Below are 21,797 nucleotides of genomic sequence, written 5' to 3' on the forward strand. Positions count from 1 at the left end.
CTTTCTGTGAATCCTTGAGGTGCGCGTGCAAATTTGAATGATCGTCCATTTAAACTGAAGCCGAACAAGTATTGGCTTTCCGGATCGATCGGGACACTGAAGAAGGCGTTCTTGAGGTCAATTACAGTGAAGAACGTCGCTTCTGAATCAATAGCTGTCAGTAATGAAGAGATATCTGGGACCACAGGATACTGTGGTACAATACATTTATTCAATTCGCGCAGATCAATAACTAATCGATAAACAGGAGGTACATTTGGGTCGGTACGTTTAAGAACTGGAATAATAGGAGAATTACATACATTGGAGTCAGTTTCCACAACCACTCCTTGTGCAATGAGCTCGTCAATGATTCTCAGTAAAGCCACTACAGCATCCGGAGGTAACTTGTATTGTCGAATACGTGGTAATATCACTCCTGCTTTGAGTGTGACTCGATATGGTGTAATGTGCATACAACCTACATCAGTGGGGCCTTGCGCCCACAAGTGTGCAGGGACATCCCGTAACCTGCGATCCATGTCTCTCAATACATAATGGCCCTTGAAATCTCGCAAAAACAATCGTACTCCTTCCGGAGAACAGCATATAATGGCTCCTAGAGCTTTCAATGTCTTTATGCCTAGCAAGTTTTCTGGGCATGATTTCGTGAGCAATAAATCTGTAGTCCGTGTCAAAGGACCAACTGCAAGAGGAAGAGGTTGTGATACCTCATTAATAATGGGTTTTCCTGAAAATCCAAGGGACACGTTCTGTGAGCCTGAGAGGGGTGCCCCTGGTACTTCATTGTGACTTATCGTGGTTCTGCTTGCCCCTGTATCAATGAGAAACTTTCTGTCCTTTCCCAATACTTGACTGTGTACATAAGGACCCCTTTGGTCTACAGGAACCTCAATGAGAGGCAAGCGGAATTCCCTCTCTAGGCTGTTTCATGTGTATCGTTGATAATCGGGATAATCATTTTGTGCATACTGGTACATCTGTTGTGTCGTGTTTTGTGTTGCAGTGATAGGCTGTTGTTGTGGTATCGCTACGGTCTGTGATGAAGCTGGCATGGGCGGAATATGTTGTATATTCTGGGGTACTTGTTGTTGAACCTGATCTGGTCCGGGTGGACGCGGCCTCTCCTTGGTCTTACCCGTGGCGATATTATGTTTCAGAACTGCACAATCATTTATATAATGACCTGGCTGCTTACAATAGTTACATGTTCCCTTAACGGGAGCCGTTGAATTACTGGGCTGGGTCGCACCCTTTTTGTGACCGTCGGCAGGAACCGACTGAGCAACTAACATTTTCATTTTCGTATCTTTCATACGTCTTTGTTCGTGTTCTTGTTCTTCTCTAAGCCTATTTTGATGGTACTGTAACATTTGTAACATTTGTGAAGGAGTATTAGCTTGCCAAGTGCTTTCTACTTTCAGTACTCTGTTCTTAACCTGGGGCAGGGAATTCTCGACTAATTTCGTTACAAAAAGATGTGGATATGACTCGCTACTTGCTTTCAGACCGCTATTAATACCAAAACATTTCTCAAATCGGGTATAGAAATCACTAGTGTCTTCATCTGGTTTCTGTTTGCAGGCTGAGATTGCACCCCAATCTTCCTTTTTCGTACTCAATAAACGTGGCAATACTTGAACTAACAACCCTGGTAACGCCTTGACTTTATCTCCAAGCCCTAGGCCTGGAACTCGAGTATTTTCTTCACCTTCTAATGCAGTCCAATCGATCTTTGTATCTCCCACCTCCCACTCTTTTTCTTTTAGCTTCTCGTATATACCTGGAGGCAATAATACTTTCAATATTTTCATGAGGTCTGGAAAAGTGTAATCACCCATTAATAACATATCCTTTATTTCACGGTGAAAACCTGCGGGATCTTTGTCATGACTAGGTACTAATTTCTTCATCTCCAATAATTCCATTTTAGTTATGGGTGTGTACACAAACACGCGCCTAAGTGTATTGTCTGCGTTCTGTACTGGGTGCACTTCTCGCAGCGGATTCTGTCTGTCCATGTAATACATTTTTCTTTCCATCACATGTGTTGAGTTGATCTGTGGGCATAAGAAGGTACTATACTTGTGACGATGTTCTAGAATTACTTTAATTAGATCAGTACCTAGACCACTCCATCTGTTCATGAGCAGTTCTATTAATATATCAGGAAGGGGGCCTGGATCGGAATGTTGGCTTCTATACAATAAGAGCAGGTGTTGTATCATATATATACCAGCTAAACGCTGTTCACTCGGTGTCAGGTTCAAAAACGTATGTGCTAATGCATCATCACCATATTTCTCAGAATTGTCAGCCCATTGCACGGCTGACCTAGCTAGTTCTTGTTCGTCCATAGAATCGAGTACATGGTACCCCATTCGTTCTTGCAGTACTTTATCAGTGGCCTGGAATAAGTGTTCGGGGGTTCTCGGATTACACATGGCTTCCTGAAAAATCCTTTTACTTTCTGGACGTACTGGGCGCATTGAGTTATTGAATGGTCTTCCTTTACCTACATAAGCTATCATTTCTCTAGCTGGTAACTGTGTGTGCTCTGGTGTCTCTTCTTGTTCGTTCTCCTCCTCTGAGGATTCAATTTTGTCTGAATCTACTTCCGGTAGTGGCTGTCTTTTCTCATGCATTTTATTTATTGCAGTTCTGATTCTTCGGTACATATTTTCTATACAGGCCTGTTTGTCATGATTCCCATCTGCTATATTCTGGCCCCACCTGTGGAGTGCTTTTACATCATCCGGGTTCATACCCGGCCTATCCACTTCTCTTATGAAACAGTTTATCAGAAACCGTAATATCTTGGCTTGAGTATCTACTTTCTGGTAGGCCATGGCCTCCTTAATACTTTCGGGCCCTACTCCTGTCTGGACAAACCGATATATTCGATCTAGATGATCCATCATTCCAGGTAGTGTTAATAAGAAGTTCGTGACTCTCCGCAATCGTACTGATGCGAGCAACATTCTTTCATAATTCTTTTTACCAGGTACTGGATCATATCTACAGTCTGCAAGACGATCTCCATAGATGGTAATATCGCCTGTTCTAGGTGTACGTTGTTGTGCTTGTTCTCTAAAAGTCATCCGATGGGCGGGTGGCGGGGTCTGGAAACCTACCGCTCCTCCGGACGCGCCACCTGAGGCGCCGGCTCCGAAGGGATTAGTTGGGGCCATATCAAGGGGTGCAGGTCCAGGAAGAGGTGGAAGGAGGATTGGAAGACCAGGAGGAACAGCGGGAGGAGGAGTAGCTTGTCGGGGAGGTAGTGCCTGACCATCTTGGCCGCCAGGCGGAGGTGTGCGTGGCGGTACGGTATTAACATATGCAGGAGCTACATCGTCTAGATAGGAAGAAAGGAAAACGTCCTTTGCTGTTTTCGGGTGCTTTTTAGTCGGGAGCAGTGGGGGTGGTAGGTTTTTCGGGACCTCCGCAGTGGCTTTAGGCAAACCCTCAGTCAAGAGGGGATACATGCCATTCATGAGTGTGTTTCGCTGTCTGTCTACTTGTTCTAATTTTACTCGGGTACCTTCCTCAACTAATGCGTTTTCTCGGGTCTTTTCAGGCTCCTCCTTATTTTTCTCTTCTAGTCTGTGGGCTTTTTCTGTGCGTCTATGCGATTCTTTACGCCATAGTTCAATGGCATCTTTCTGTGACTGTCTGGCTTTCTTTTTCCATAATGCTTCCTCGACTCTCATGATACAATCTGCATCCCATGTCCCAGCAGCGGGCCATCTCTGATTCTCTGATAGGTCTTTAGTGTAGTCCACCCATAAGTCGAGAAATAAAACGGCGTCTAGGCCATGCTTGTGGTACATAAAGTACCCTGGAGTGTCCCTAGGTGGAATGGGGACGGCTTCTTCTAGTACTCCTTTTCTAGTTTTTATTTGTCTTAATTTGGAGAATAACGGCATCCTGAAATCTAGCTACTTGGTCCTTACTCAAATATGAACACACTGAACACAATAATCACAGTAAAGAAGATCGAACATTCACTCATACCACGACATTTGAATGACACATTAAAACATTTCACAACGAACAACGATTATAACAAAACCTACTAACTGCGTGAAACTATATATACTGCTAAACAGTACAGATACACTGCTAAACAGTGCAGACCAGGTCTGTGTACCCAAACCTGTCTTGACCGGCACAAACTAATGCGCACGTCTAGATGCGTCCCTAGCAACGGTACTCACCGGGAAGCACGGAAACAGAAGGCCTCGGAAACCCTGGACTGGACTGGACTCGGACTGGATTCGGACTCGACTCGTGACGCAGATACCTCGGAATTTTCGGAACCTGGTGGGCCTCCGTATACCTCGGATCTTGCTCTCTCAGCTAGGCTCTGGTCGGGATCCTCCGCACTCCTCACCGCCTCGTCTGGGTGTCGATCGCAGCCTCAGTCACCTCCGTTGGCCTGAGGGAGATACAGGAAATCCTGCGGGTACGCGTAGTTGTCCGTCCGGCTGTGGCAGGGGGCCAGGCCTGCAACGCACCGCCGGCGCGTGAGATGGGGGAGGGGTCCCTGTTCGGGCGCCAGTTCTGTGGTAAAATCTAATTACCCATGCTTAATTTATACGGTAAAGTCAATACGAATAACTCAGATAAATAAGAGGCAAAATCCGTGATATTGAGGTTTACTCAAAAGGGTTTTATTCCTTAAAAAGGAATTGGGTATTTGGCTCGAGCCAAGGTGGCATACCATTCCGTCACCACACAGGTTCGGGAAGGGGCTGACAGACAACATTTTATTGACAGTTATTCATATATATAGTCAATGCATTTACAGTAAAAACATATGCAGAAGGCGTAACAGCTGAGAAGAGAGATAAAATGCTCATACGTAGCAGGAAAAAGGCGTTGCAATAGGCGTGCATGAAGGCGTGTACGAGAAACGTCATTTACCATGAGGTCACAAGTAGGTGGATCCATAAGAGAATCCTACAGTGTCAGCAGAATTTACATGGCAGAAATGCGCGCGCAGCAGCATGACGTGCGACTGACGTGTAACTGGAGGGTGAAGGGGACTTGACATTTAGCTCTACAAGTGCAGACATAAGTCTGGGATGTCAGATCAACCTAATCCCAAATCGTATCTGATATCTTATGTTTAAGGAACTGTAGTATCTGGAAGGGAAAGGTCTCTCGAACGGAGGCTATTCTATACTGGTTGTGAATGCGTGTATAAGCGTCTTGTGTCTACGCGTCTACGTGTCTGCATGAGAGGTGAGGGGGCATGGGCCTACCATGGCAACGGAGTCTATGAATTACTTGCACGGAGACAGAAAAACCGGGCCCATTGCTCCTGCAGCTGGGAGGATGTTTACTTGAACGACGAGACAGGAATGTATTGTCGAGGAGTGGAACAGATAATTCGAAGGTTGAATACAGTCTTGGCAGGCAGTAGGCTGAGCCAAGCGCCGTGAGCCGCGCAAGAAGTAAGGCAGGGGTCACTGGTACAGAGGGAGCCTGGGCCGAGGCCCTCAGAGTCAGAAGGCAGGAAAAAGAGGCTCGATGGTAGAATCAGGGCCTACTTCGCCAGAGCTGAAAAACGTGTATAGTATACCACAAAAAGACATTGGCATAGCATATATAGAGACTGTATATTCAATCCGTTCATGGCGGATCTGAAAGAGGACATGTTAAAGATGGACGCAAATGTATTTGCGTCTTCATAGCTGGCACAGGAGGGAAATTACATGCACTTCAAGCTAGTACATGGAGACGGTGGGGTACACGTTAGGGAACATTTCTTGACCAAAAATCTATATTTCCCCATTCCTGTCCTTAAATTTACGAATGTTGAAATTTCAACCAACTGGTGTAATTTCTACATTTGCACACAGCAACCTAAAACTCCAAAAATCGTGTTTAGGTTAACCAGGTTTGGGATTTTACAATGACATGTTTGTTTTGCTCACCTGGTCTCCGGTACCCATGCACAGAATATTTGCATGCTTTTTTTTTATTTTTAATAACTGTCCTTCGACAGTGCTGAATTACAACATTTCAGCCATTTTTTTTAATTAAAAAATATTGGGAGAATTTGTAATCTTTTCCCCAAAACATTGCAGGGTTAGAGTTAGAACATTAAATGGGCCTCCGAGACTACATGGGGTAGGTACAGTTGTACTTTATCTACATATTCTAGGACTGGAGTTAAAATAGTAAATTCGTCCTCAGGGCGCATCTGAAGGGTTCTTAGGCCTTCATTGCAATGGCTTACATTATGATCGCCCCCTTATACTTGCCACCCCTGCACAAATAGTAGCTTTTCGTGCAAAATGTAATGAGACCCATAGAATCTTATTATCTAGGTATGTACATGTATGAATCCGTGCAAATCTGGCTCTACAAAGCTTCACAATGTAACCCGTAGATGGCGCTGCTGGCTCAAACTCTTTCTGTAACGTTGCTGGTTGTGTCTGCTAAAGCCATCAGAACTCCCTTTGTATCCTTCCCCCTGGAGTTGTGTTAGGAATGCATTTAATTTATCTTGCACTGCCCTGCCCAGCTTCCCCATCGAGCAAACGCAACCAGTTCTGCAGCTGCTCATGTTTTCCAAAGACCCAGTTTGCCCTCAACAGTGCCGTGTTTGATATTTAAAGAAACAATTGCGGTTCCTCGTGAACCATTTAATTGCCTACTTAACTGCTCTCAGTATGAGCGCTCTCGAATGCCACAGCCCGAGAGCTGGCCCAAACCCGCCTCACAAATGCCTCTTTCAAAGGCACGGTGCTTGTTTTCAGGCAGATTTATGGAGACGAGGCCTTATACGTGCTTCTCCCCGGGTCTAGCAAGGTCCCCGTAATTTACAGCAAGTTAACGATTTTCACTGCGTGCCTTTGGATGACTACATTTGGCGACGGGTTTTAAAGCCTGCGTTTTCTTGTATCTTTTCCTTCCAACGCAGAGGAAAAGTTCTGGTTCAAAATGTGCTTCGGAATTAGTATACATATTAGAAGTGCACAGAGGAAGGAAATCGCCCCCATTGGCTTATGAGGACTAGAAGTGGGCGAAGAATTCCGCTCTGCGGGCGAAGTTTGCTGAGTTTTGCCCTGCGCGGAATTCCGCAAAACTCTGTGTAGTGACGTGGAGCAGAGTTTTTCTGTAGCGCGGCTCGCCAATGTTAAATTGGCGAGCGCAAGCGAGAAAAAATGCGTGCTGGACCTTCACTTGGCAAGAGTTCCTCAGTGCAGGTGGTCGTGGCAGGTCGAGCTGAGAAATCTGCTTCTCAGGTTGAGGAAGGTGCCGCTTGAGTAGAATATCTGCTCGAGCGGCAGAAAGAACAAGCTCCATTTGGTGCCCCGCGCAGTGCAGATGGAGACAAACTCCCGGCACTAAAAATGAGTGCGAGCAGCACTTACCACACTCTGCCGATTGTGGCAGTTTTTTCAGGGTTAAGGGCAGGGCGAGTGCAGGCTAGATGAATAGTTTTTTCAAACTTCATAATCCAAGAATCTGCATGCATTGTAAGTGTCCAATGACATGGTCCCTTGCTCACTGCACCACTGGATTCAAGCTAGCCGGTTAATGAGCGGTGATGCCCTGAAACCGGTCCCAGGATTCATGTTTCCTGTCCAGGGAGGACCTGGCTTGGCAGTTCGGGCTGGACTGTTCCCAGGGGTAGCAGGGTCAAAACTGATTTGCATATATCTGGGTCCAAACTAGAGTAGAGTGACGTGGCGAGCAAAATAATCATGGATTAAATCCAAATCTTTGAGTGTTTGAAAAGTTTCAACACTCCGTTCATCATTTTATGTTTAAATTACTTTATTGAATTTTACATTCAACTGACACAGCATCAGCGAGACGAGTATGCATCTGGACCTCCCACAACATGGAGGAAGCTGTAGTATCATTAACTTAACAACCCCAAAATCATCCCCCACCCCTAAAAAGAGAGACCCAACCTCTCCCCCCAAGGTACCGCCATAAAGTTTCCACCACAATTATATATTATGCCCTGGGGCTCACCCTGCGTCCGAGGCGCAGTAACTTCAGTTATTTAGGGAAGGTGATTTTGTTAAATTCGGTAGATAACACTGATAAAAAGGGTCACGATTTGAGTGGGAACATGAGAGTGTTCGGTAAACCCTGAAGAATGTATGTTGGGAGCCGGGGCAGTTCCGTATCGAAGTGAGTGTCTATGTCCTGTAGTACCTGCACCAAGTATGATTTTAACCTAGGGCATTCCCACAATATGTGGGTCAGTGTGCCTAGTGAACCACACCCGCGCCAGCACAGAGGGTCTTTTGATGGATTGCATTTGTGGAGCCTGACAGGGGTGTAGTACCAATAGCTAGCTAATTTAGTGGCTGTATCTACACTAGCCACATTCCGCGTGGTGTGTTTGGCTCTGTAGTAGATATCCTCTCACTCCTGCTGAGTGAGCGTGTATTCCAGGTCTAGTACCCACCGTTATTGGCTCGTGTCTTGTGAGGTGCAGGGGCCTGCCTAATTAAGCAATATAATTGTGATATGAGATGGGCGTCGTCCGTTTTAGATAGTAGCCACTTTTCAAATGCAGTATGGTGACGCTGCGCCAGCGGGCAGACCTTAGGATGCATGACCCAGTGTATTATCTGTTGGTAATAAAAGTGCTCTGATTCGGGGAGGTCCGGCTGGTGCGGAAGTCCTTGTCAAAAAAAATTCATATCGATCAACTCCCCTCCCTTGTCCACCGTGCAGAAGCCTTTGCATCCATCCCCGGAGAAAAGGAGGAATTTTCAACAACAGGAGTGAAGGGGGACAGAAAGGTGGTGAGGTCTCTCTTGATCGCAATTTTATCCCAAGCCTTAAGGGGAACTCTCGTTACGTAAAAGAGATAGAGATTCCTAGGTTTGGCCGTTTTCGGCGGGAAAAGAATCTACCATAATGACTTTCCTGCTAGGGCTTTATCTATAAAAAGCCAGTGTTTTTCGGACTCTGTGCGTGCCCATTCCACGAACGCCCTGATCTGAGTCGCTAGAAAGTTATCCAGTAAGTTGGGGATCCCCAGTCCCCCTTCAGTCGGAGGTCTGTAGCTAAGGTCGCGTTGCATTCTGGGTCTCTTGTCCGCCCAGACAAAGGCCTCTAACTCTTGCTGGAGCGTGTGCAACATTCCCGGGGGTGGATCCAAAGGCAAGGTTTGAAACAAGAATAAGATGTTTGGCAGTATGGCCATTTTGACGGACGCTATCCGGCCCAGCCAAGACAGCGCATGTGACCGGCATTTGCGTAGGTAGTCCCTAACCGGAGCAGAATGGTATGATTTAGCGTATGGTGTCAGGAATTGACCCTGCAAGTTGAATCCTTAGGTAGGGGATTGCAATGTGGCCCATTGAATAGGGAGACCATTTCTCAGGGAGCTAAGTGTAAAAGGCTTCAGGGTGAGATTGAGGGCTAGTGATTTATTGATGTTTATTTTGAATCCCTAGGCTTGGGAAAAGCGCTCCAGTTCCGACAGCACCGCAGGGATAGAGGTCAGGGGGTTTTCTAATGTCACTATGACATAGTCCACGTATAGACTGATGGTATGTGTCCCCCCCCTCCCCCAAAGCGAATGCTTCAGACCAGAGGGTTGTCTCGGATATGCTGAGACATGGACTCCATGAATAAGGCAAAAAGTAAGGGGGAAAGAGGGCAACCGTGGAAGGTACCTCTCTGTATAAGGAACAGGGAGGAAGTGTAGCCGTTTACACGGGCAGTAGCTTCTGGGTTGGTATATCCACTCAAGACCCACGCAACAAACCTCTCTGGGAGTGCAAAATATTGCAACGTCGCCTTTAAGTACGTCCAGTCCACTCTGTTGAATGCTTTCTCGGCGTCCATTAACAGTAACAATTGCTCTGTTGAAATGCTGCACTTTGTCAATTATGTGGACTATGCGCTTGGTGGTGTCTGCTCATTGGCAATTGGGTACGAATCTTGCCTGGTCCGGAACTATCAACCCAGGCAAGAGAGGCGACAGTTGGAATGCATGAACGCCCGGGAACAGCTTAAAATCAATGTTAGGGAGAGAGATGGGTCTGTATGAAGTGCACTGCAGTTTGTCTTTCCCTGCTTTGGGGTTGACTATCATGGAAACTTCGAGCATCGTCTTGTTGAGGGCAGATGTTCACCCTATAGCATTATACCCTCTAGTGAGTATAGGGCCAGTATGGGACAGAAGGTTTAATAAAATGCTGCAGAGAAGCAAGCTGGACCTGGGGATTATAGTGGTTTAAGCTTGGAGATGGCTGAGATAACTTCCTCTATTCTTATCAGAGCTGCCATCTCCTCTGCCTGGTCAGCGGTAACTTTGGAGGTGGGGACTTCAATCAGATATTGCATTTGGCCCTGTGTAGGTCTTGTGCAGAATAAGATTCTGCGTAGAATTGACAAAAGGTTTTGGCAATTTGCTGATCTGTCACTATCTCTTCCCCATTGGAAGCCATCACAGAGGCAACATTAGATGCCTGTCTGCCTCTGTGTTCGCAGCCTGCGCGCCAATAGTCTCCTTGCTTTGTCGCCTACTGTGTAAAAGTTATGTCGGAGCCTAAGTGCTGTGTACTCTGCTCTGTCTAGGTCAAGCGCTGCTAAGAGCAGGCCTCTTCCAGTTGTCGCCACACCCTCGGGCCCCTGTCCTTTGATGTATATGCTCTAGCTCATATGTCTGTTGTGTTGAAAGCTCTCTCTTCTCCCTGCGCAATTTGTTGTCTGAAGCTGTGATAGCAATACATTCTCCCCTCACCGCTCCTTTCAGAGCATTCCAGAGGACGGCTATCGGGGTTTCGGGGGTATCTTTCACTTCCAAATAGTTTTGCTGTGCCTTAGAGATATGTTGAACCACCTCCGGTATATGCAGCATCCTGTTGTGGAGACGCCAGGTCCAGGGGGTGGTCAAGTCATGAGGCAATGAGAGGGACAGAGTAACTGCTGAGTGGGCAGATAGAGTGTGTGGTTGAAGATCTATTTGCGTGGTATAAGGTGTTAAACTGGCCGTGCCCAAAAAATAGTCAAGTCTAGGGTAAGTTTTGTGGGTGAAGGAGTAAAAGGAATATTCTCTAAACTCAACCTTCCGTCTCCTCACCCACGCACACAAAGCCCTACACGACCAAGGCCCGAGCTACCTCAACAACCGCCTCAACTTCTACGCTCCCAAACGCCACCTCCGATCGACCAACCACGCCCTCGCCGCCGTCCCCCGCATCCGAAGAGCGACAACAGGAGGAAGGTCCTTCTCCTACCTGGCCGCCAAGACCTGGAACACCATCCCGACCGACCTTCGCCTGACCCAAGACCACCTCTCCTTCAGGAAGAACCTCAAGACCTGGCTGTTCGAGCAGTAGCGGCACCCCACCCCCCCTCCCCCCCCCCCAAGCGCCTTGAGACCCTCCGGGTGAGTAGTGCGCTCTATAAATGCCTTGATTGATTGATTGATTGAAGGTGCTTATCCCTCAATATTTTCACTAATCCCCCTGTTAGACCTGGCACCATTGGTGTGGGTCTCCCTTCCATTTTTGCTGTTGCCTCGTGTTTTTGCTGGTATTAGATGCTTTGGGCACTGTGCCACTGCTATTCAGTGCCACAGTGCAAGTGCTCCCTATTGTAAAGTGATGTATTAATCAGTGGTTCCATGTTTGGCTATTTGGTTTACTTGTCAGACCCTAGTCTACTGCACTGAGTGTGCCCAGGGCGTGTAAATCCAAATGCTGCTTTTGGGCCTGCAGCACTGGTTGTGCCACCCACAGAAGCAGCCTTGTAAAATGTCAAAGGTCTGCCATTGCAGAGCCTGCGTGCAGTCTGGTACTGTCATGCAGACTGGGCAAGTGCACCCACTTGCCAGTCCCTAAACCTTCCCTTTTCTTCATATCAGTCACCCCTATGGTAGGCCCATGGGCAGGGTGCATTGTAAGTATAAGGTAGGACAAGCCCTGGTGTGTGTGGCATAGCCTAATAGTGAATTACAGCCATTTTCGTTTTTCACTATTGCAAGGCTACCTGTTCTCCTTAGGCCAGAATGGGCTGTTAGAATTATTACATTTTATAATCCTAACTGACTCAGAGAACATGGTAGAAATTCGAGTTTAGTATGCCTGAACTCAGAATGATAAAATACTTCTTTTAGTGAAGTTGGTTTTAACATTTTGTGTTTCAAATACCACTTTTAGAAAGTAGGTAATTGCGTTTCTAACCTTTCAAGCCTGCCTCTGCTAGGTTGTGTATTCCTTTGTCTGGTTCTGTGAGTGACAGGGCTGGGGGATTGCAAGAGACAGGATGAGTCATCCCAGTGGTGAATAGAGAGATCTGAATCTAGATGGGAGGGAGGAGTTGCACCTGAACCTTGAAAAGGGCTGTTTCTGCCTTCCACAATGCTGGCTCCACCTCCTGGGGTGCGGCTGATGTCTCTGTCCTGCGCACTGAAAGAAGAGAAGGAGTTCTGTAAACAAAGTGCTCCAGGACTGTACTTGCCTTCCACAATGCTGGCTCCACCTCCTGTGGGGCGTCTGATGTTTCTGCCCGGCACTGTGAAAGGAAAGGAGAAGTCTGGTAAACAGAGTGCTTCAGAACTTGTTTGGACTGGGCAAAGGCTCCTCTCCCCTCAGAGGACAAATGATTTTGGGGTATAAATATTGGGACCCTGATCCCATGAAATTAGATCACTTTGGACTACAAGAAGAAACCTTTACTGAGGAGAGTAACCTGAAGAAACTGAGGAGAGACTATTCCTAAATCCCTCAAGTGCTGCTTGAGGGATTGGCCTGCAGTGGTTGCCTTACTGCCAAAGGAAGGAGAAAGGAACTTTGTGTACTTTACTTTCAACTTGTGAAGGATCTCCAAGGGCTTGGAAAAGAGCTTGCCTCCTGCTGAAGTCTCAGGGACAACAGACTTCAACCCCCAGCTCCCCAGAGTTCTTTTGGAAGCGCCTGCTGCTGGTTTGGGCCTTCTGAGGAACTGCGTGTCGCAAGGAGCTGGAAGCACGATTCATCGAGGAAGAAGCGCGTCGCTGTGCCTGCCGTCGCAACTCCGAAGGAGGGTGTCGCCGCTGTAGCGGTCTCATTGCAGCGCATCAGGAGAAGAGTCTTGCAACGAGATTGGAGTGTGTTGCCGTCGCTGTGCCTGTGGTCACAACTCCGAAGGAGGGTGTCGCTGCTGGAACTGTCCCACTGCACTGCATCGAAGAAAAGCGCCTTGCATCCCCGAGAAGCGCGCCACCGTTGGCGCTGCTGCCGTCGCATCGTGGATGTCGTCGCTGTAGCTGTCTCATCGTGCGGAAGCTTCACGCATCGTGGGAGAAGAGTGTCGCAGGTGGACTTGCTGCCGTCGCATCGCAGAACAAGGGTGTCGCCGCTGCAGTCCATGCATCAAGCCGAGAACTTCTCGCATCCCCGGAGAAGCTTGCAGCATCTGGAAGATCTTCACGTCTTTATTTCTTTGTACTGGAACTTTGCCGCATTTCCCTCGCTGCGATATTGCTTGTTGTGGAAACGCAACGCAACCTAAGGTACATTGACGCAAAGTGTTGCATCTTAAGAACTGAACTTAACTAAGCTAAATTTACCATCATAAAGTAACAATATTGTGTATTTTTGTCGTTTATGGTCTAGTGGTAACTCTATATAAAGTATACTTATTTTTTATATAAAAACCTTGTGTGGTGTCTATTTGTAGTGTTGTCACTGGGTTACCGTATGTGGTCACACATGCTTTACACACTGCCTCTGTGATAAGCCTGTCTGCTCGTGCCATACTACCAAGGGGGTGAGCAGGGATTATTTTAGGAGTGTAATCCCCTTATCCTGACTAGAGGCAAGGGTCCCTATTTGTCACAAGTACCTACCTGTGCCTACTAGAGACCCCCAAATCGTAACACCTGCATTCGCAAGCATCTGCTTCCCACCTTCGGAAAAGGCCCCTGACTGTCCCTGTGTTTGGACTGATCTATCAAGGGAGCTGTCAAAAACGATGTTTAAATCTCCCCCCCAGGAGGACCGCTCTATCCTGGGAGGCGCTCATTTCATACACTACTTTCCAGAGGTATTCCTCCTGGCCCTCATTAGGGATGTAAACTGATCCTATGGTAAGCAGTTGTGAGCACACAGAAAAGGAATAGGCTAGAAGCCGTCATTTAAGTTCTGCCTGTTTAAGTCCTATCTTGCCAGGGAACTTGCTAGATAGAAGGATTGCGACTCTTGCCTTTTTTGTGGAAAGGGAAGAAAAAAGCTGGTTTGGGAATGCACGTTTGAGGAGCCTATGGGTATCACCTGCTAGGAGGTGGGTCTCTTGGAGCAGACATATATGGGCGTTAGAGTGCTCCAGGTTTGACAAGTTGGCCCATCATATGATGGGGTTGTTCAGCCCTTTTACGTTCAGACTCAATATTTTAAGGGGTTGGATCATTGCTGCACTAAGGGGGAGGGAGCTAAGGAACTATGCTGTGCTAATTAAGATATTGTGTGTGTACTGGCATGGTGTGTTGTCCAAGTTTGGTGCTCGTGTAAGAAGTAGAAGGGTCACAGATGCGGCAGAGGGGGGACCTCAAAGTGAATAATAACCCCAACAACAAATAACACATTGACAACTTAACACAAAACAGATCGTGAATGTCCCGAGATGGCATTCCCATAGGATAGGGCTGGGAGAGTCCCAGATCTTCAAGTCTCCCCGGGCCCCAGTCTTGTTAGGAAGGTATGAGTGCCCAAGATTGATCTTTAGTGCGTGGGGCATACTTGAGTTCAAGCTCTGTTTTCGACCGATTCAGGCCGGGCTCATGGAGTCTTCTCCTAATGACGCCAAGACAGCCTGTCTCTCTCTTGCTATAGTTTCTGGGTCAGGATGCCGTTTCAGAGGATCTGAGCCTATTGTTTTCCAACTACCCGTACCGCGACCTCTGCCGGGACCAGCAGGTGAGGGCGGGCCCATTGCAGCCTACAGCAGTTGGCGAGCCTCCTTGACCGTGCGAATTTGCTGGACCTTCCCGTTTAGGCGGAAGATAAGGCTTAACGGGTGCCGCCATGAGTAAGGAATTTGGTTGTCCTGGAGATGCGTGGAGAAGGGCTGGAACGCTCTCCTCTTCTGGAGGGTTGACGTTGTTAGATCCTGGAACAGAAGAGACTGGTGCCCTATATATTGTAGGGAGCCGCAGTCTCTGGCTTTTTGGAGGATTTGCTCTTTCAATTGGAATTCATGCATGCAAGTTAGATTATCGGGGGTGGGGCCGGAGCGGGCCTCCTGGGTCCCACCCGATGTGTGTGCAATAATTTGATCTCCATTTCCTCTGGGGCGCAGAGAATCGACCAAAAGAGACCCTCCACAAAATCTGCTATGTTCTGACCTTCTGCCCCGTGAGGGACATTGCGGATGCCGATGTTTTTGCTCATAGAGCCGTTCTCTAGGTCTTCCCCGTGGGCCTGGAGGTCAAGGTGCTGGTCCCGCAGTCGAATTACCTCCTGCAGAAGGGATTCGATTTCTTCATCCCTGCTCAAGCTCTAAGTCTCTAATGTGTCTACCCTGTCTCCCAAGGAGTCCACATCCCCTTTGGCGGCCGTCATGGTTTAGATTCTTGGTGTGCAGGCCTTCCTCTCTCTTGCGCATGGTCCGGAGGCGGGTTTCCCTGTTGCTGCTCCTGCAGAGGGTTAGGGGGCCCTCCATTTGCTGCATTGATTGCCCTGAACCTATGAGTTTCCGGTGTGGAGATGCATGTGTTGAGTCGATGGCAGCGTTAGGCACTGTCTTCTCGGTGGGGTCCCCGGGATCACAGCTATGGAGTACGTCGGGGTCCCTTTTGACTAGCCTCTCAACAGCCCTGCCGAAAGCCTTGACCAGAAGATTGTGCCATGTCTTGCCTGATGCACTTCATCACGGCTGCCATATTGTGTGGGGGGGCCCGGCGCCTCAGCTCTGTAGTACGTCCCTTCTCTGGGGCATCGACTCTCACCTCCAGCCACAGCCCACTTGTGCAGTTTCTCGGTGGTCTGGCCCTGCAGCACCCCCACTTTCTGCTTCACCGCCTCCCCCGTACGCAAGCAATCCGGGTTCTTCTATGGCCACCAGGGCTTGGTTCATGGCAGTGAGGCGGTTCAATGCTCCCGGTGTGTCCAACTGAGGATCGTGGTCCCGGCTTCCTCTCTCTATCTTCTCTCGCCCCTCCGGCCAGTCCCGCCATCACTCTCGGGGTAGGGCCTCTTAGCAGTGCCCAATGCGCCGCCCAGCCGATACTAGCGCGCCGAGTGCAGCCTATGCAGGCCAATCAAGGGCAGGGGGGTGGGGGTTCTGCTGTCCCAGCGCGTCTCCCTCACTGACAGCCCTTCACGACCGGCGCCTTCGCGTGCACCTGAGCCTTTGGTTAATCCGCGCTCCGGGTCGGGATATCACTGCTGCATGCTAGGCCCTCGGGCCTGGATCTCTGTGTCACTCCTGCCCAGAACAGTTGCTCACCTCTCATGGCCTGTGCAGGCCGAATAGGCTTCCTCAACACTCAGAGGGCCCTCCCCAAGCGCTCACCGCTTACTCGGTTCTAGTAGCTCACCACTCCGCAAGCCATAGTTCTCTCCTCTCAGGCAGCTATCTCAGCCGCTCCTCGCGTGAGACGGTCCTCAGCTGGGTCGGGCGCCTCACCTCTCCATTCCGCAATTGTGCCAGATGTCGGGACGGCTGCCACAGCTAGGTCCAGACCAACACCTCTGCAGCTACACGCTGGTGCATGTAGTGCGCCCCTCACCAGGGGGTCGGTCCGCTTCCCACGGCACCGCCATTCAGGCCAGCTCGACCAGGTCCCACTCGAGATCGCACCATAGCGGTTCCTTCTCTGTCCCCGCTGAGCACCAGGCACCGCTCACAGCCGTCAGAGAGCTCCACGCGATCACCCGCCCCGCCCCGTCCCAGAACTCCGGGGCAGATGAAGTAGGTCCGTTTCTCAAGTCTTAAGCCATAGTGCCAATATCGGCCCATACCTGCTTACACACAACCCCCCCCATCCCACAAAAACGGACACCACACAAGTTGATGGAGAAAGTTGTTGCAGTTTTATCAGCATATACATTATGCCAACATGTTGGGTTAACTTACGGGCGATCCAGAGAAGGCCGCCCCTCGCGACCCGCCCACCTGACCGAGCTATAACCCCCGCGGTGTTAAACCTTAGGGGCGTTATCAGTTTGGGGGGGGAAGGTCTAACCCCTACCCCTGGCGAACCTCTCGTTCGCCCATTTACTCAAACCCCCCCCCCCCTCGGGGGGGCAGAGCGTTGGCAACCCCCGGTTGCTCAGGTACACAACCGCCCGAAGGACTAACGGGGCGCCGTCAGTCCCCCAGGATCCTTTTACTGTGGATCTCCCTGGGGGATATATCGCTCACGCACCCTTCCGGTGCTCCTGTAGAGGGTACCCTTCTGTACCTTCCTGTATTGGATCGCCCTGTAACTCCGCCAAGGCTCTCGGTGCGGCAGCCGCCGTCCGAGAGTCCCCCCATCCCTTAGCCTTCCTCTATTTACAACGCGCTGCTCCCATCGCTTCAGATAGGTCGAGCAGGAAAATGGCTATCCCTACTTTGATAGATGGACGCCGTCCTCATCAAAACAGCCCATACATTGGTGTGCAACAAACTGTCTTATGAAGCCGAATCCCCTCTGCTTCTTGAATTTGCGCATGGCACTGTTCACTCGTCTGCGGCAAGTTTCGATGGCCACCCCTGATCTAGCGTCCTTCCACTGTAGTCTTGGAGTGATCTCAGACCATCATACTTCGCACAGCCCAACAGATTGCTCAAATCGCTCAGCGTGCCCCTCATTAACTGTAGCAGGGCCATGCGCTCCAAGGGGACCAATTCCTCGCCCCCCAAATGCACCATTAACACGCCTGGTGGAGATTCACCCCCGTCCAATAGTTGCTGATGTACGCGGTGCACGCTACTCCACTGCAAGTCGGGCGACACTATCCACCTGATTTTTGGTTGTTGCAAAACCATGCTTCCATTCTTTGCTATCAACCCACCGGGCTACCCTTTGGATTCTCCCATTTCCTGCCACCCGGACCGATTTACCTACCAAATAAAAAGATGCAGACGTGTAAAACACGTTTACTACATATCCAGATTATACACTGCAACCCGTACAATTGGCTTAACGTCACATACATATGAACCACAAATGCCCGCCAATCACCCTTGTTTCAAACCGCTTAGGAGCGTATGTACAGTTTGTAACAGCTGGAGTCCCAGCGCCCCACCTGCTTTATATTTGCCACTGGCAGCCCTGCCTGAAAAGCTGTCGTCGCAGCACCTATCCTAAACGAATGAGTACAAAACCTTTTCCCCTGTCTGTTGCTGCCAGGTAGCTCTAAGCAAGTGTCCATGACCGGCCACAAACGAACTGCCACCGCGAACTTTGGGGAGACCCAGATGCACCCCAGGGAGGCCATGTCAAAGCCTACCAGGCTGGATTTACCTTGCCAAGTCGTGCACCTAGTCAACCGGCAATCTGGCCCCCTGCTGATGTGACGCTGTCTATACCTAGGGAAGAAAAGTTTGCACTGGCCCCCTGTCTTCCCTGTGCAGGGAATACCCCCAGTTGGCCTGAAAGAAGAACGTAGTCTGCCAGGCCTGCGAACAAGGCTGTGTCCCGTCGTTCCCAAATGACAAAAGTCATCCCAGCAATGAGGCACCCCTTCCACAACGTACGTGTCCTGGAGTGCCCATTTGCAGAACCACTGAAAGCCTTGAACAAGCACCGGATATAACGCACCACATGGGCATGCATTTATCATAGTATAACTTGCCGACTAGCTTGAAAATCTAGCAGATGAAGGCTGCTCAAGTGGACTGGTAGTGGACTGGTATCACCTGCAAGCCGAACAATGTCTGCATTGGCCAACCAGGCCCCTCTGTCCACCCACCAGACCAGATGGGATGCTACATCTGGCGGGCAATCTGACAATGAGCATGCACCCTCCTCCAGGGCAACAATGACCGAATTCCCATGAGGGTATGAAAGGCTGGCATAGTCGCTCCTTCCTCGTAACATCAGATAAAGGAGCTACCAAATCGCATCTCGTGTAGCTCAGCAGAGCTGGCCGCCCCCCGATGACTGCCACTTCCACTGCCAAGGGTGGCCATTCTTCCTAGTGTACATATGAGTGGATTAAACCGACTGTGATGACATTTGCTGCTAATATAACCAGCCTAATCGCCACCAGGCTCTGAGAGGACCCTGTAATCAGGCTGCATGTCTACGAAGAATACCTGCCCTTGGAGTGTCCAAGTGAAAGACAGACCCTACTACAAAAGGGAGTCAAGGTGCCAACGACAAGTTGCACCCACCGGTCCCTAAGCCTCTGCTGCACTTCGAGAGAGTACTAGGTAAAGCAGTAGCCAAAAAGCACGAACTGGACAGCCCTAGGAGTTCACAATTAGCTAGAGGAGTTCAAAATTAGCAGCCTGAACCCGTCCAATCTTCTAACACAATTCTCTCGCTGTGCATAGAACGTCAGCACCCCCACGAACCCTATCAATAGGATGCACACAAGGGTGCCTGCCAACTTGTGTCGGAGATAAATATGCACTCCCAACGTGCGCTAATCTTCGGATTTGTCGAAGGGGGCCGTGCCCCATAGCACCATAGTGCACTATCTATCTCCCCTATAGAGAGAGGCTCCCTGGCGCAGCCGGGCCCTGGCAATAACATTTGTTCCCCACTAGGAGGTTCACAAAGCATGTACCAAGTGACACAATGTATTGCTGGTTATAATGAAGTGGTGTAAGGGATATAGTCAACCCCATGCCTACTACCAAATCAATTGCAATCCCCACTTGCAACAAGGCAGGCCGAGACTGTCTCCTATGTTGGGTGACCCCTACAAGGCCCCTAAAGCGCGATCTTCCATGAGTGAAACAAGCAAACGTCCCACACGGGGATATTAATGACATAGGGGAAGAACAAAGGAATCCCAGACCCTAGCACACTGCCCACCGTGTGCCAAGATCCTTATCCTGTCAGTTCATGTGGCCTCCAAAGGGTAGGGCTGTCCTCCAGCGTTGTTCCTGCATTAGAGACAGAAGACATACATTAAAAGCTTTCCCCCCCTTTATCTACCAATCTGACCAATCTGTATTCTCTGCCAAGAGAGGTCCCTCAATGCCCCCCCCCGCTATTCAGGCCAAGCCAGTACTGAGTTAATAACCGATTAGCTCGCATTACCTGCACACTCCGAAAATTAATAGATGTCCTTCTATTAGTGAAGGAGACCATTCATTTAAGAAATACCATTTCCTTGACTCAGGAAGGGACTTCCCCAAGGTGTTCTATGTGTCTGAGAATCTCCCCCTTATTGCAGTTTTAGCCCTCTGACTGGCTGTGGTCCGCTTTAGTAGCATGCACCCGTCACCAATCTCTGTCAACACATGGCGCTACATCCTACGTCCCCTTCTTCGTCCCGGTACTTGTGCGACTTGCACCAGTACCTACATAACGTTTGACTGTCTGCCATGATTGTGCTGCCCAGGAATAAAAGAGGACGCCTGACCCTCGCCCCCGGGCTATATAGCCCTTCCCCCCTCTCCCCCAGGACAGGAAATGACCTCACGCGTGGGGGGATCCCAGGTTGTCCATTGGCTGACCACCGAGTCAGCCAACCACTAGACCGCTAAGGGTCCGTGCCATCCTATGGCACTAAGGATGGCCGCCCTCGCAGGTAGCCACCTTTGGTGTCCCGGGGCAGCCTGTCAGGGCCCGGGATGGGAATCGAGCAGGAGCGACGAGCAGGCACGTCTTCCTCAGTCGCCATCTTCTTGGCCACGCCCCGCCGTCCATCATTTTATATATTGATGTTGCTAAGTTGATCATCCAGTCAAGTTTTCTTATTTGCACTTTATACTTATAGTCCTGTTTATGTTATAAAAAAATCAACACTTCAAGTACCAGAATGCAAAGAAAAAAAACTGACTGTCAGCTTCTCCCAAATGGGTCTGGGAAACTTGGTTGCTGGGCCTCTCCCTTTACATCCTCTTCCTGCTGACACAATTAAAAGGACCTGATACAGGAATGACAGTGTAAAGCCCGGCTCCTAAATACCTGATACAACAATAACGGTTCTACTCATGTTGTAACAAAAGAGTGTCCAGAGAAGACATCAACACTTTGTCAGGTTCTGTAACAGACGCAAAGTAACCTTTACACTTGGACTGGACAGAATTTTATCACAATAAAGCTTGCCGTTGGGAAATAATTTGGTAAAAATCTAATCTACGTGTTTGTGTGTGTTTTTTTTATAAGGCTTTACATTACACGTGGTCATATAGATTTTTTTATTAAGCACAGGGACATTAGGTGTTTTGTCCAGAATCACATGATACTGAGCCGGCGCAGGGGCCCGAACCTTGCGCCCAAGTTTGAAAGTTGGCACCACTGGCCATTCCCTGACACGTTTTGAATTGATTCAAGTTTTACATTGCGCAAGGCACACACGGCATGTTACTGTAGGGGTACAACACTTAGACATATTACAGGTTAAACACAGAAACAGCGAATAGCTGTCATTGGTCATTAGAAAATGTCGCTTTTGCAGTGCCAATGGCTAATACAGGGCTCGTTTCCAGCAGTTTACCAGAAGCTGAAGGCCCCCTTAGTCTTCCTGTCTGCTGGGGGGTTCGATTGAGAGTCCTGGAGCTCTGTGGTTGTCCGTCCAGACCTGGGCCCTCTTACCCTCTGAATAACTGGTCCTAGACAAGGCCAGGCGGTACGAGGGCAGTCCAAGACTGAACAGCAGAGGTAGACACAGACTGCTCCTGAAACAGCCTACGCATTCCACCTCGGCTGAACC

The sequence above is a fragment of the Lissotriton vulgaris genome, chromosome 6, assembly GCF_964263255.1.
Source record: "Lissotriton vulgaris chromosome 6, aLisVul1.2, whole genome shotgun sequence".
Lineage (NCBI taxonomy): Eukaryota > Metazoa > Chordata > Amphibia > Caudata > Salamandridae > Lissotriton > Lissotriton vulgaris.